The following is a 16,541-nucleotide window of genomic DNA, read 5'->3' as shown; positions in this document are numbered from 1 at the left end:
ATTCTGTCCATAAAAATTATGAACAGAACCGGCGACAAAGGGCAGCCCTGCCGGAGTCCAACATGCACCGGGAACAAGTCTGACTTACTGCCGGCAATGCGAACCAAGCTCCTGCTCTGGTCGTACAGGGACCGGATAGCCCTTAGCAAAGGGCCCCAAACCCCATACTCCCAGAGCACCCTCCACAAGATGCCGCGAGGGACACAGTCGAATGCCTTCTCCAAATCCACAAAGCACATGTGGATTGGTTGGGCAAACTCCCATGAGCCCTCCAGCACCCTGTAGAAGGTATAGAGCTGGTCCAGTGTTCCACGACCGGGACGAAAACCACACTGTTCCTCCTGAATCCGAGGTTCTACTATCGGCCGGATTCTCCTCTCCAGTACCCTGGCATAGACTTTCCCAGGGAGGTTGAGAAGTGTGATCCCCCTATAGTTGGAGCCCACCCTCCGGTCCCCCTTCTTGAAAAGAGGGACCACCACCCCGGTCTGCCAGTCCAAAGGCACTGTCCCCGACCGCCACGCGATGCTGCAGAGGCGTGTCAGCCAAGACAGCCCCACAACATCCAGAGACTTGAGGTACTCAGGGCGGATCTCATCCACCCCCGGTGCCTTGCAACCGAGGAGTTTCTTGACTACCTCGGTGACTTCAGCTTGGGTGATGGACGAGTCCGCCTCCAAGCCCTCAGCCTCTGCTTCCTCAATGGAAGACGTGACGGCGGGATTGAGGAGATCCTCGAAGTATTACTTCCACCGTCCGGTGATATCCCCAGTCGAGGTCAACAGCTGCCCACCTCCACTGTAAACAGCGTTGGTAGGGCACTGCTTCCCCCTCCTGAGGCACCGGACGGTTTGCCAGAATATCTTCGAGGCCGACCGATAGTCCTTCTCCATGGCCTCACCGAACTCCTCCCAGGCCCGAGTTTTTGCCTCCACAACCACCCGGGCTGCATTCCGCTTGGCCCGTTGGTACGCATCAGCTGCCTCAGGAGTCCCACAAGCCAGCCAGGCCCGATAGGACTCCTCCTTCAGCTTGACGGCATCCCTTACTTCCGGTGTCCACCACCGGGTTCGGGGATTGCCGCCTCGACAGGCACCGGAGACCTTACGGCCACAGCTCCGAGTGGCCGCGTTGACAATGGAGGTGGAGAACATGGTCCACTAGGACTCAATATCTGCACCGCAAGCGCCTGGTGGTCGGGCCTCCCCCCATGGGGTCCGGCCGGGCTCAGCCCGAAGGAGCGACGTGGGGCCACCCTCCCGTGGACCCACCACCTGCAGGAGGGACCGTAAGGGGCCGGTGCTAAGTGGATCGGGCGGCAGTCGAAGGCGGGGGCCTAGACAACCCGATCCCTGGACGCCGAATCTAGCTCTAGGGAAAGTTTGAGATAAGATTTTTAAAATGTTTTTGAAAAGTCTCTAATGCTCATCAAGGCTGCATTTATTTGACAAAAATATCGGTAATAATGTGAAATATTATTACAATGTTAAATGTACACCGTTTTCTCTGTTAATATATTTTAAAATGTAATTTATTTGTGTGATGGCAGAGCCAATAATCCAATCTTAAGTGTCACATGATCCTTTCAGAAATAATTCTGACATTTATTCTTATTTTTTATCAATGTTGAAAAAAGTTGTGCTGCTTAATATTTTTGTGGAAACCATGATTTGTAGCAATGTAAAAAATAAAAGTCACTTTTGATTAATTTAATGCATCCTTTCTGTATTAAAGTCTTAATTTCTGTCATAAAATTTTACTGACCCCAAACGGTAGTTTATATTTTCTGAAATGTATAAACTGCAAAATATGTTGACACAATAATTGATTATCGGTTATTATAGATTGCTTTTTTTTATCGCCATTTGTAGATATAGATTATGTATTGTCCAATATTGCATGTGCATGATCATTTCTCAATTGCTCAATTTCAAAATTAACATCTTTCTTTTAAACTTTATACGTCTTGATGCAATTATGCAATTATTTATACAATATGGTTTTTAATTGAAATATCAGCCATTCATCAGTTATAACAAATCACTGAAAAAATAAAAATAAAAATCTTAATATAATGCACAATTTTACTACTCAAATAAATGTGATTTATGATCTAGATTTACTAGAAAAGTAGATATTGCAGTTTTGAAGCTCAAACCTGTAGGGTTGCAGTGAGATTGAGGTCTTGCTAACAGGTAACTAGAGCTGTGAGCTGTGTCCCTTGCTAGAGCTGTGTGGTCCACACCTTCTGAAGTTCAGTGCACAATGAAACATAACAAAGTTGTGTGAATTTGAAATTAAGTCCTGCATAGTTGACAATCTTTAAGGGCCAAGTTCTTCGGTGGTGCTGGAGAACACATCAGCTGAGACAGCTGTGATCAGGCAAAGGGAGTGAGACACACACTGTGCACACTGGTGATCAAAGTGGTGCAGGACAGGCAGCTGCTGCAGGAGATTCACTTCTGGAGAAGATTAAACAGCTCTGGATGGATGAAGGTTTGCCAAAGTAAGTGCAATCTGAGTGGAGCCTTCTATGTCCATGAACAGAGATGGGGAGAGGGAGAGGAAAAGATGACACACAGCAGCTGGTTGATGTCAAACTGCTCTGGCCACGCTAAGCGTTTGATGAAGAGCCAAGACTGGACACCAGACTGCTCTTTGACTCCCTCCAATCTTCCTCCGTCTGACTGACCATGGGTGTGAGACAGTGCGCTAGTGACTAATTGACTGTTAGCAGCATGCTAATTTCAATGCGAAACATAAAAGTGGACCACAGAAAAACCTTTCAATGACCTCATCATTTCAGGTTGCTTTTTTTTTTTTTTACACATTTATATTATTGCATCTCTAAGGCCACAAGGGAAATTGGAATTGTTCATATATCATTTATACTAGTAATGAACATTATTTCAGTATTGTATCTAATGCGTGTGGTCTGGGATTTATCTTTAGACCAAAGTTTGTATACAATCTCCAATTTAAGCCATTCAGAGTAGGCTGCTCTGTTATATGATAACAGTTATGGTGCAGAACAGATAGGAAGGTGGTCTGTTTAGCTTTCTAGATGGTTTTAGAGATGACATCTCTGCCCAGTTAATCAACAATGCCCAGATAATCAACAATGATGGATGGAGGAAATACCGTCCTCATTCGGGACTCTTTTTTTGAGAGAGAGTGTTGTGATGCACTTTACTGAATTAATGTTCTAAAACTGAACTTATAACAGAAAGGGCAAGACCAGGTTTTCAGGGCCCTATGGGATCCGTCCTCAGGCCGATATGAATATGCAGGGCTTATAATAAAAGGTCTTTGATCTGTTCTTGTGGTCTGGAACAGGATCTCTTTAAAGCAAATCAGGGGCAGAGGGCTTGGATATGAAGGCGGATAATGATGGTTGATGGCTCTTAAGGACACAGTTGAAATGTTTTCTCAGAGAGGACTAAGAGAAGTGAACATAAGAGGGGATGAGGGTCTGAGTAACTTGAATCTTTTTATTTCATGAAAAGTATGGAAACGGGTTAGATTTTAAACTTTATATGAAAGAGAAGCAGTGTCCAAATGTTTCCCAACTTTCCATTCTAGGGTTGCTCCAATATTAAGAAAGAAAGGAGCAATATACCTTATAGACCTCATAAACCATGTAAAATAGGCTTCTAGTTTTAATTAAAATTCCAAAATCTTAAGTAAAAAAAACAAAAACAACAGATTATAAGTGTATACATAAGAGTAAATGCATTTCTTTTAATTAGTAGGGAAGTGTGAAATCCATTGTATTAAGAAATTATGCAAACTTAATTTGTTGAGCAAACTGATGTACATGGGACAGTGTTGTTAAATAAAACTATTAAAGTAGTTTGTTAATCGAATTAAAGCTAAAATAAATAAATATGAAAAACTTAATTAGTAAACGTAATTATTTCAGTTTAAGTACTAAATTACTGAAACCAAAATTTAAATAGAAATAAAAATGACAAAATCGCAGTACCACTATTTTGATGGTCCCCTTTGAACATTCTGTTGACTAAGTAACTTTGTCACTACATGTCAACTAACTCTCATTAGTGTATTAGTGTTACGGAACAGAGACTCAAGGCAGAGATCAAATCAATAGTTGTTTCTTTATTACACAGATGAGTAACAAGTAAATGCAGTCTGTGCAGACAGATATGGCAGTTTGTGGATGAAATAATGGAGAGATACTGACAATCTTTGGGTTTCAGGTGGATTGGAGATCATGGATGCGTGAATGATGGAGCTGACACCTAAGTGAGGGAACAGATTTTCAGGAACTGGGAGACGATGGAGAAAACGAGGAACTGGGAGACATGCCAGAGAGCAATGGCTTTGGGAACTTGGAAAAAGCAGGTAAAGAAGTACTAATGCTCTAACAAGACAAGTGTTTGGGGTGTGTGCTTATATACAGAGGTGATTGGTGAGGGAATGAGATGCAGGTGTGGGTGATTCTGGTGATTGAGAGTGTTGTGATTGGCTGTTGGTGGAGCCTGGCTAATCCGTGACAATTAGTTGACTGTCTGCTTAAAATCTGCTAACTCTTTATTGTGATGCTCCCAAACAGACATTCTACTGACTATGGGGCTTTTATACTTTTAAATTTATTCTTTTTATGCGTTTTGGCCATTCGTTTACATGACAACAGTGTTTTGGGTGCCTGAGAAAGTGAACTTTTGAAAACGGGTTTCAAAGTGCAAGTTTTTGAAAATGGTCTCCGTGTAAACAACACAAACACGAATCTCTGAAGACGATGACGTCATGCACATGCGTATTACGTTTTTAGTCTATATGGTTTCATCACCATCTAACGGCCTGCCAGTAGAATACAGGGTTTTTAGTCGTTTTCACAGTGTCGTCTGTACTCTGAAAACTCAAAGAAAAAACATCTCCATTTTAAGCATATCGTTGTCGTGTAAACGTACCCTATAAGTAACTTTGCAACATGTCAACTTATTCTACTAACCTGAACCCTATCAGTCTACTAACACTCCAATGAGAGTTAGTAGACATGCAGGTGCAACGTCACTTATAGTCAACAGAATGTGTTAAAGGGTTAAAGTGTTAAATCAAAATAAAGTGAAGCCATAAAAGATAATTCAAAGTAATACTAAATACTATAAATAATACTAAAATAACACTGGGTTGCTAATTATTGCTCCACAACTGTGACTCTAGATGCCTAAGAGGTGAATATTTATTCCACGGCAAAGGCCACATGCTAAACTAACATGCTAATTGTAAGTGGCAGTTGCACACCTAGTGGGAAGGATTAGCCGTAAGAGCTAGTTATGACTGATTATTCTGTGAAATCATGCTCTGGAGACTTTAAGGAGGACGGTGGGGATTTGCATAATGTGTAAAAAACATTTTCAGAAGTTATAAGGAGCAGTCACAGTCCACAGCAGGCTCCATGTTGCAGGATGATTGATATGGAAGCTCATTTCTAACTGATGGGGCAAACTGACCAATTTAAGTCAATTATTACACTATTAATATGATATGAAGTTTGTTGTTTTTAGAAGGACATGTTTTGATTATTCTTTCAGGTGTCAAAGCCTTAAATAAAATTCTCAATTTCTTTCTACTACCTAGCTGCCCCGCAGCACTGCAATTCAATAACGAATAAGAAGGCTGTTTTGTGGATTTCGGAGTCCCATAAGTGTTTTCATCCCATACACAAAAAAACAAACCCAATAGAGGGCCCTGAGGTAAACTAGAATGACCCCCACTGTGTTCATCAATAAAAGGAAAGTTTATGTTTTCATTGTTGTGCTGCCCCACCTCAAGAACTAGCTTCTGCAGCCTCAAGGGATATTAACTGGTATGTTCAGCTGTTGAGAGACTCCTTGTTTTTACTCAACAGACAGGCAAGGGAAGTGAAAAATAAAACTGTGTCATTAGGAATACAGTGAGATGTCAGAGTTTAATATGTCCTGAAGCCATGTCAAGGTTGTCAAGGGTAATGAGTGTAAACTGTAAACTGAGACAGACTTCCAAGTCATTGGGGAAGAGGAAAACTGTGCTTCTCAATTCAGTTTTCATAAGACATGCATGCTAGGCTTTTCTTTCAGCTTGCTGAAATGGAAGAAAAATGCTGTTTGTATTTTTTTTTAATGTCATGCCGAGAACCAGGGAGGAAAATTGAGGACAAGATGGACATGGAGGCTAGAAATTGTTTTAAAAAATGCTTGCAAGGATCAGTAACAGAACAAAACAAGAAAAATACCAAATACCAGAATATTTATTAGTTATTATTTAATGTTAGTTATTATTAGGTGAAATTTTTTGGTTTGGCTGAGAGTCTGGTTGGGGAATCCTTGGGTCTGTCAAGACTGAAAACTTCTGATTTAAAGTAACAGTCCTGTAAGCTCAATAAACAGTGGAATAACAATTAAGCACAATTAATTAACTGCACACCAAGATATCATCCTTATCACAGCTAATCAAAATATGTTTTTGTCTAATAATCACCACAAGTAAGACAACTCTGTAAAACAAGAAACACAAATTTGTTGTCTGGCAATGTGTACACCTCAGGCACACTAAATCCAATTTAACAAAGGAAATGAGATACTCCCATTTATTCTAATTTGGGCATTCTGCCCATCCATCCCACCCCTTATCTCTCTACCTCTTTGTTTTTCACATTATTCTGTCCATACAGTCCAGGTTTGTGTGATATTAGATGGAGAATCTATGTTGGCTCCTGTGTCCATTTTCCTATAAATGGCACATGGCACCGTGTGCAATGTCATAAAAGAGGAGGAAAACACTAAATTGTTTTCCTTTAATCTCCTCATATTTGATAGAGCTACTTCAAAAGGATTTTCAGTGGCTAATTTGATCCTCCCCTCAGTTCCAGTAACCAGTGTAAAGATGAAAGACAAATGAGAGTGAGGCAGTGTCAGTGACATGTCAAACTTCGGACTTACTGAGGCCACAGATTACGCATACTCTGAATTAAAGTATATTATAAGTGCACGCTCTCAGACAAAAGAATCATAACTTCTAAACCTCAGTCTCTAAAAGCAGTACTAAGAGTGCAGTGATTCTTATCAAACTGAAAACTCGCACCTGTATTAAGAAGATCAAATAATTAAGAAAACATTTAATCTGTTTCTTATATACTTTCCTATTTTTTTGTTTTAATGTTATCTTCTCATAATGTGGAATGTCAACAATTGGGTTGGTTCTATTGGTTTGGTCAGGAATTGGAAAATTCACGGTTCAGTTCAAGTTAATATCAACCAACAGCATTTGTTGATTTTTTTTTTTTTTTTTTTTACATTTTTTATTTGATTGTATCATAATTAGTAAAGTGGCTAAATGTGATGTTCACATATTTAAGCATTTAATTTGGTTAGTAAGTGTTTCTATTGCTTTTGTCAAATGTAAACCAAGTCTGGCTATACTAGAACTAGTTTCAAGTTTCAAGTTTATTTGTCATGTATACAAATGTCAGTGACAAATTGTACATTGAAATGCATACAATTTAAAGAGAGAAGAAAAACAAACAAATGAAGCCAGTATATAAAGTAAAGTATATATGTATGTATTTTTGTATATTAAATCATAGTATGAGTGGTATGTGTACAGTATGTCTTAAAGTGCAGATGTTGTTTGTAAACAGTGGGAAAGAAGAAAGGAGGAAAATAACTCAAACAAATTATGAGGATATTTATAGTAAAGTATATTCACAAAACAAATATATGTATGTATGTTTCCTTTGTATATTAAATAATAGTATGTGTAATGTACAGTATGTTTTAAAGTGCAAATGTTTTTTTGTAAACCGTGGAAAATGATCATGGAGTCTATGTATTACCTAAGGTTTGTGTGCAATGTATGCAGCGCAAAAATCTGGAGTAAACTGTAGGAAAAAAATACTGTCATAGTACATCAACAGACAGTACAACAAGGATGGAGTGAAGTCTAAATGACAGTGTGTTATTCAATTTGCTGGTTCTGCATTGATGCTACCTGTATCAAATAGACTGCCTGATGGCTGTTTATATCCATATTATCCAAACTAAAGGACTAAGTTATATAATAATAATAATAATAATAATAATAATAATAATAATAATAATAATAATAATAGTTGTTGTTGTTGTTATATGTACTGTGGTAATCATCATTATTCCAGAAATGCTGTCGACTGAGCATAACCTGTATTGAATGTGGAACATTCCTCCACATCAGCTCACATCACCCACATTTTCACAGGATAAAGATTTGTTCACTCACATTGTCTGAATTTTCAGCATGAAAATCATGCATGACAGGTTATTAAAACTAAACAATACAGTTTTGCAATATTGCAATACTGTATTATGATCTGTTCGTTATTTTGTATTCAGAGGTTAGGTTCATGTTTTAATTGTTTGAATGATGTGGGGGGGGGGATGCTCTTGTTTGGCTATTCAAATCTTTTTTTCTTCAGACAATGATGAAAATTACTGGTCTAACTATGCCACGTTATCATAAATGAGCACCAGATGCATCAATGATTTCAATAAAATCAAATCAGCAGTGTCTATTGAACTGTAGCCTTAAGTAAGCTGCAATTTTAAACTCCCAAATGCTGAATTCCAGATAAAGCCGGTGAAATCCAGGGGTATAGAATGTGTCTTTCCCAACCTATTCAAGTAATAAAACAGCATGGAAATAAGCCAATTATGACAATAAGACCCCCCTCACACACACTTAATCCTGCCTGTCTTGGGGATAACATGTTGTTTTTTTTTGTTTTTTTTCCCCTTAAAGTCTTAATATGGTCTAAGCCAGTCATCTGCACACAGCAGTAATTTCAATGGTAGGACTTTGTCTTAAAACACCTCACTGCCTAGTCCTGAAGCAATTTGTAGGCTGTCAATATATATTTGGGTCCAAGACATACGAAGACAGAGAAGGAGAAAGAGCAAGATCGAGTGAGTTAGAGAGACGGTTGGATTGAGAGAAAGAGAAAGAGGAGGAAATTGAGATGTCCTTAAACCGTCACTCTCTGACCTCCACGGTCTACTTTTCAGTACATGTTACAATCTAGACAAGGCATGATATAAACAATCTTCTTTGAGATTTAAATGAGTTTTAAATGAGTTGCTGCAAGTGTACCGCGGGTTGCCAACTCATGTTGTCAAATCTGCTGATCCACATACAGTAGGTATTGTCACATTCCAAATCAAGGGCATCAAGAAGAAACTGCCCTTGTTTAAAGTCAAGTTAAATTGCTGTCTGCACTCCATTTCACTTCTGTAATTTCCCAGTGAAACAAATGAGAATGTAGAGCAGTACTTGATTTCATTTATCAAGACTGAATACTCTGTAATGGCTGCAGTAATTTCATATAAAAATATTAAAATAGAAAACATTTTAAATTGTAATAACATTTCACAATACTGGTTTTATTGCATTTTTGATCAAATAAATGCAGCCTCGGTATAAGAGACTTATTTTAAAGACATTTAAAAATCCTACCTACCCGAAACTGTCGAACATCAGTGTACCAAATTGCAAGACATTTTTAAAATGTGCTAATGGTAAACACATTATCCTATGTCAGAAGTTTCAAACAACTCGTGGAGGCTGTAAAAGGATGTTTGAGGATCAACAGAAAATGAGAGGGAGAGATAGTATGTATGCATCTTTTCCAGTTTCAGTTTCATGTTTTTCCTGAGAATCAGACCCATGGCCTTGGCATTGTGCTTGTGCTACAGAAGCGCACATTAAGCAATTGGATCATTTTTGATTTCATCTCAACTTAAGAAAACTCTTACATATCCACTTGTATTCATTTGAAGGAAGTGCTTTTTGTGGCTTTTAAATTGAAAGCCCACACCCCGACAGGTCGCTTTTAGCTCCAATGTTAAACTAACAGAGCTAAATCAATTGGTTCAATCTGTAGTCTTCAGTCAGCACTTGATTAATTGAGTGATGCATGGAAGGCCAGGATAGGAACAAAAACATACTGTTAGGGGCGCCCTAAGAAACAGGATTGAAAACCAGTGATCCAGATTGACTAATGAGATGCATTTACTTCTCTTCCTATCCAGGGACTACAGAGGTCAAGTTGTTAAAACTACAATACCCAGTTGGAAATTGCCTGGAGTAGACCCAAGTCAGCTGCTGATTGTTTGTAGTTGGCCTTTAACCCGACTTCAGTGCCAGCAGCCTCAGGTGTGTTTGAGCCAGTAACGCACACAACAGTTCCGTATTGAGGTGCCTGTCTTCGTGACATTGTGATTGTGATGATTTGAGAAGTTGTCAGAGTCACAGACGTCGTTCAAACAGTTGTTTTGATATAGTATACATGCTATGATAAAAGTCATGTTTTTATGCTTAACACAGCTGTTTTCCACAAGCTTTTGTCCTGTTTCCATTCTACTTTCAACAGATAACACAAACAACATTGGTGTGCTCCAGTTTCTTGTTTATTAGCCGTTTATATCAGTATTTTTCGTCATGTGGATTAAACGTGCATATGTGTTTTTATAAGTCTTTACTTGCTGTTTTTCAGTCACATGGTCTTAAAGAAAGAAATGGCTTAATGCTAGCCTACTTAATCCACAGGATGCCATTATGTACGGTGGCTGAATGCCAGCTGAAGGGAAAGGAGTGGTGAATGCTATCTAATGTGCGGGATTTTCTTCAGATTAACTGTTTGTACATAAGAGAGTTTAATCCCGCTTTTGCTGGGACAACAGGCGGAGCGAGCTAGGGATATAACATGCTGTGTGTATTCATCCCGACTGCTTGTAAATGTTCTGCTTCAGATTTCAAAAACAGGGATTTTTCAAAACATGCAGTTGATGATTGTTTATTGGGGTAAATTATGTTATAACTAGACTAGGTTACATGACTTAATAGCAAAAGCTCACAGTAAATCTTCTATTGTTTTTCACTTTGTAATTTTTCTTTTATAAAAAGTGGCTTTTAAATCATGTTAGGTGATTTTTATTTTCCCATATTTTAATTATAATCTTTCATATATACACAATACAGATTTGAGCATCTATGACTTTAATGCAAAGCCTACATTTTTCTTCTCCGATATTGGATTTGAAGCTGCTTGCGTGGTGGTGGAAGTGAGCTGCTCAAAATCCACATACCACATTTTTATTGCAAATGTTACAGAGAGAGTGCCAAAAAACAGGCCGATTGACAAGAAATGCGAGATATTATTATGTTTGCCCTCAAAATAAGCGTCTACATTCTAATTTAAATGCAGGCAGCTTTTAAAGACCTGCTTTGATTCAAACACTGCATTTAGTACTCTGTGTTGTGCATTGATTATGAAACCAGGCTCCAGAGCTCCAGAAGAGTTCCATAGGCTTATAGGAGCCATTCACACAGAACATGTTTTTGTATTTAAAAAAGCGAGATGTGGGGTAGTGGAATAAAAAAAAGGCAAGGAAAGTTAAACTTCTTTTAACATGAGCGCCATGTTTTTAGAACACTGCATGTGTTGTGTACAAGACGCTGCAAAAGATATGAGACGATGCTCGTCGAGCACGTTTGCATTGAAAACAATGGAAAAGTAGCACATCTGAGAGACTTTATTGTTTAGGTGGTTTTGGTTTGATCCATTATTGTCTAAGTGGTTTTGATTTGATCCAAGGTGGCATTAAATGTTTGAGAAGTACTCAATTCATGAACTAAAGAAAATATTTAGAGTTTCCATTCATTTGAACTAATATTGATATCAAAACTATGAACCCTCTGCATACCCTCACATGATGTTAACCTCATGTTAGGCATGAACTTCATACTTCAGCATGACCTAGATCTGGATATTACATGTGGAAGTCCCTTGAGAGAAGAATCCAGAGTAATAGCTCTCATTCTATCCCTACATCTCTCTCTCTCTTTCTGCTTTTCCTTCCATTTCTTCTTTCACAATCTCCAAATCAGATTACTGATGGCATATGCTGTAGCCATTAAGGTCACACACATGGCCTGAGGCTCCGTATGCCACCAGAACAGCCGTCTGGAGAACAAGTGTGCACACACACGAGACAGCACACATCCTCCCATCTGCTTGAGCATGTTCAGTCAATCAGAAAAGCATTACACTCCTTGATTTACATGATACTGCTGAGGGAAAGTATTATGGGAAGAAAAGATCAAAAAGAATTATATTTTATGAACGTAAGTCCTTGTTTTGACTAACAGGACTAGGTTTACTCGTAATGCCAGTGGATAAGAGTTTCGAGATTTAGGTTTGTGTGGTCTGGCAACTGAATAAGGAGCTTTGGAGAATGACTGCTGCATGCCCTGGAAGTTTGTATGCTAGTTTGTAATCTCACAATAATCTCGAACTATATAATACCGTTCAAAAGTTTAGGGTCAGTAAGATTTAAAAAAAAAAAATATATATATATATATATATATATATAGTCATTTTTGTTTTTTTCTTCCTCACCTTTTTCTCCCTTCTCCTTTCTCAAATTTTCTGCCTTACATATAGGCTATATTACAATACATGAAATATAGAGAGGTACACATGCACAACACAAATTCACACCAACACACACTTCACATAATCACATGTAAAACCAAACATTGTTGTTTTAATGTTTAGATTGTCTGATTCAGATAATGCTATCTTGTAGCTAATAAAAGTAACAGTGAAGTGAAGACATACTGTATAATGTTACAAAAAAAAACTGTTTTAAACAAATGCTGTTCATTTACTGATCAATTCATCAAAGAATTCAAAAAAAAAAAATATATATATATATATATGTATGTATATGTATATGTATATGTATATATATATATATATATATATATATATATATATATATATATATATATATATATACATATACATATACATATACATATATATATATATATATATTTATTTATTTTTTTGCAGCACAACTGTTTTCAACATTGATAGTAATAAGATCGTGTGACTGTGACTCTGAAGACTGGAATAATGATTCGACCCCCTGCCCACACGTGCCCCTCACAAAAAAAATAATGATACTATTGTGGTCAATAAAACAAAATGCATTTGATTATAATTAACATTACAATGTGTACTAAACTAAAGTAGCCTAAATTCACGTTCATTTTTACATATCTGTCAGTCTGAGGTGTCGTTGCCATAACGCGTTGCTATGGTCGCGTCACATGCGTGTGTCTTGCTTCGGACTTGACTGACACGGTCAGTCTTCCGTTTTCGAGGGTCTAAAATTCCAGAGTGTGGACGGCAGGCGTAACCGCAGCAAAAGTTAAGCGTTTTAAAACAAAATGCGCTAATAAACGTAAATATTCCACAGTCTGTTCGGGAACCGATGATCTCGAGCCAAGTATGGTTCTTTCAGTGAGTATAGGCTATGGCTCCACAGCAGGAAAAAAAATAACCAAACTATTTACTAACAAACTAACTAAAATATTACATAATTCATTGATGCCTGTTTGTAAATCGTTTTGAAAATTACATGGACAGACAGATTTACATTTATGAAGCGATCTGAATCTGCGTTGTTGAAACAATGGATGTTAATTGACTACAAAGCACTGCACAAAACCAGCACCAAAAGTAGCATTAATGTAAACGGTAGTGTACATTTGATATATGTTCATAAATATATTAAAGGTTCAAGAGCCTAGATAATCAATTTGTGGCGATGTTAAAAAAAATCTAAATAAAACTTTAGTGGCTGCGAATAATGCATTCTGCTGTGCACTGAGTTCATTTATCAAATGACAATAATGTCAGGGTCATAAGCACAGATATAACAACCTTGAAGGAGTTTTTCCCATCTAGGTCTAAAAGGCCTAACCTCAACAAAACATGCAGTCATTGGAGCAAACCCCATTCATAATAGACCTATTTTAGCAGGTTGATGTTGTGATTTTGGAGGCTTTGAATTCCTCCTGTAGCCTTTTCTGCTGCTTTTTCTTTCATGGCCAGGATAAAGGGATTTAAAAGAGCAAGGATGAGCATGAGACTGGGGTATTCTCCATATTCTTCCTTTGTGACGTGTGGTTTCGCCAAGAAAATAGGTGGTGTTCTTCACCGTTCTTCACTGTTCATTGCTCCGACTTTCCACAATCCCAGCTATCCCTCTACCTATTAAATAAGTATGACATAAATATCTCACACCACTTGTAATGTTGTTGTCTGTGAGCCTTCTGATCATCGAATGTCCCTTACGAAAAAGAAGTTTATTCAAGTGTGCTATTAGTATAGGCTACTTCTTTTAAAATAAAAAATATTTTGTTGTATGAATATCTGAACATGTAATATATAAAAAGAAAGAACATACCCTGTGCTTTAAAAAATGCATTCTTCATGCATTATTTTTTTTATCAACACTTAAACGTGGGTATTTTTTTTTTTAAGCAACATTTTGAGCAAAAAGCTGAGAAAATCACGTTTTTGTCAAAGACTACATCCAGATCTAATTCAGAACGATGATCAAAACCATCAATCGATCCATCAAAACCCCTATGCTTGCACAGTCCTAAAACTTCGACATTTCATTCAGTAACATTAGGCAGTTTTGATGTGCTGTTTAACGGTGATGATCGCGATATTTTACATATGCATAGGAGATCGTTCGTTTCTGCATCTTCTTCGCATGTGTTTTGATCAGGAGATTGAGTACTCTTTCAGTAGATGCGTAATAGCACCCCCTGACCTTATAAAAGTGAAAACAAGGAAAGCCGGAAAATTCCTTCAATGGCGGGTATTAAGCATTCTCACAAATGACGGAAATTTCCATCAATGGCGGGGAAAGAGTTAAACGTATACTTTTATACTCATATACTTTTATACTATACAAGTATAATGTACATTGATATTAGTATACTTACAACATAAAGTATAGTTCAAATATACTTGAACATTACTTAAGTATAAGCTACTTCATAAAATGAACATGAAATATACTTTTTCATAGGGGGTGTGTGAGTATAATGAAGAAATACTGCACTCACAAGTTTCTAAATAGATTTTTGTGGCTTACTGAAATGACTGACATACTGTCAGTCAAAGTGAGACAAAAATGAGTTGCATCCCGATGTTTATGGTGTAAAATGCAAGATAAAATGTGTTCAATGCAATCTTCTGGGGCTTTTGTGAATTTTTTTTCTGTACCAAATCTGCTTTGGACTTTGGAAACCCAGGTGTTTTGCAGCAATTGCCAATTCCCTTTAATAAACCGAAAGATTAATCTATGTTGCATGTAAAACAGCAAAACAAATGGCCTTGACATTGTACAATCAGTTACAGATCAAAAATGGGAAACATCAAAAAGACAAAATGGCCATCGGTGCTGGATGCCCTGTAACCCATGTTAGGGAGTCGTGGGAGGTCTGGCAGTCTTGGCAGCAGCAACAAGAAAGGATCGTCTGCATAGGTTATATTTATGCCACATTTCATAAACAGACACTTCTCTGTTACAAGGTTAATAGTTCCAAATTGCATGGAAGAAGAGAATGATGATCATTATTGTGTCTGTGTGTGTGTGTGTGTGTGTGTGTGTGTGTGTATAACAGACAGAATGGAAAACATTGCTTGTCAGTGTACATTATTCCTACAAGGGTGTGACGAACGGATGAAAAAAATGTCACTGCATACCATTCTGAAAAAAAATATTATAATAATAATAATAAGAGAAAGAATAATATTTCCAATACATCATCATTATTATAGTATATTATATTATATTCATTATTTTTTCAATCACTAATTTTTACTCCCCCTTACACTGTTCCGAAACCTTTGCTCATTTAATCATGATGCCTTAAAAGGGTCCTATTGTGCTTTTTCATTTTTCAGCTTTAGTTAGTGTGTAATGTTGCTGTTTGAGCATAAAGTCTCATGCATGTCGTGATGTTTATCGCGCACACTTATCGCCGACATTTAACGCTTCGTGACTAAACAAAGTGCGCCAATGTGAGTATGCACACCGACGTACAAAACGGCAGGCGTAAGCCTTTTTTTTTACCCCTCAAGTTCGTTTTTTTGGTATGACGCCCCGCGTTAAAAACTGGCCGACCAATGAGATTGCCGCTTTTGTTCACGTGCCTGGAGCTGCTGAAGCTACAGTACTTGTTGGCGCTCAAGCACAAAATGGTCTTGCCCGAGCACACATTGATAGAAGAAGACGATGAAGAGGAAGTAAGTAGACGAAGAAGATGATGCAATGAGGCAAGATGAATGTAGAGCTGCTGGTCTCTTTGGTGTCTGAACACAAAGAACTTGTATGACAAACGCCACAGCAACTACAAAAATCTCGATAAGAGGGAGTTGCAATGGAGATGAATTGCAGTATGAGAATGGTTTTGGCAAGCACAGAAATACTGGCTCTCTTCTTCTGTGTGACAAGCGAGTGTCAGAAGCATAAAGATGCGCAGCGCCACCTTGTGTACTGGGGTATTTCTGTTTTTCAATAAGTGCCATCTACTGCCAAAGAGTGAATTTGCATGTCCACTCGGCACATCGCCAGTGAAAATCACTTGGGTTGAACACAAAGACTCGTCGAAAAACGTCTCGAAAAACGCTGGCG

Source organism: Abramis brama, assembly GCF_963993115.1.
Source record: "Abramis brama genome assembly, chromosome: 13".
NCBI lineage: Eukaryota > Metazoa > Chordata > Actinopteri > Cypriniformes > Leuciscidae > Abramis > Abramis brama.
Note: the sequence above shows the minus strand (reverse complement) of the source record.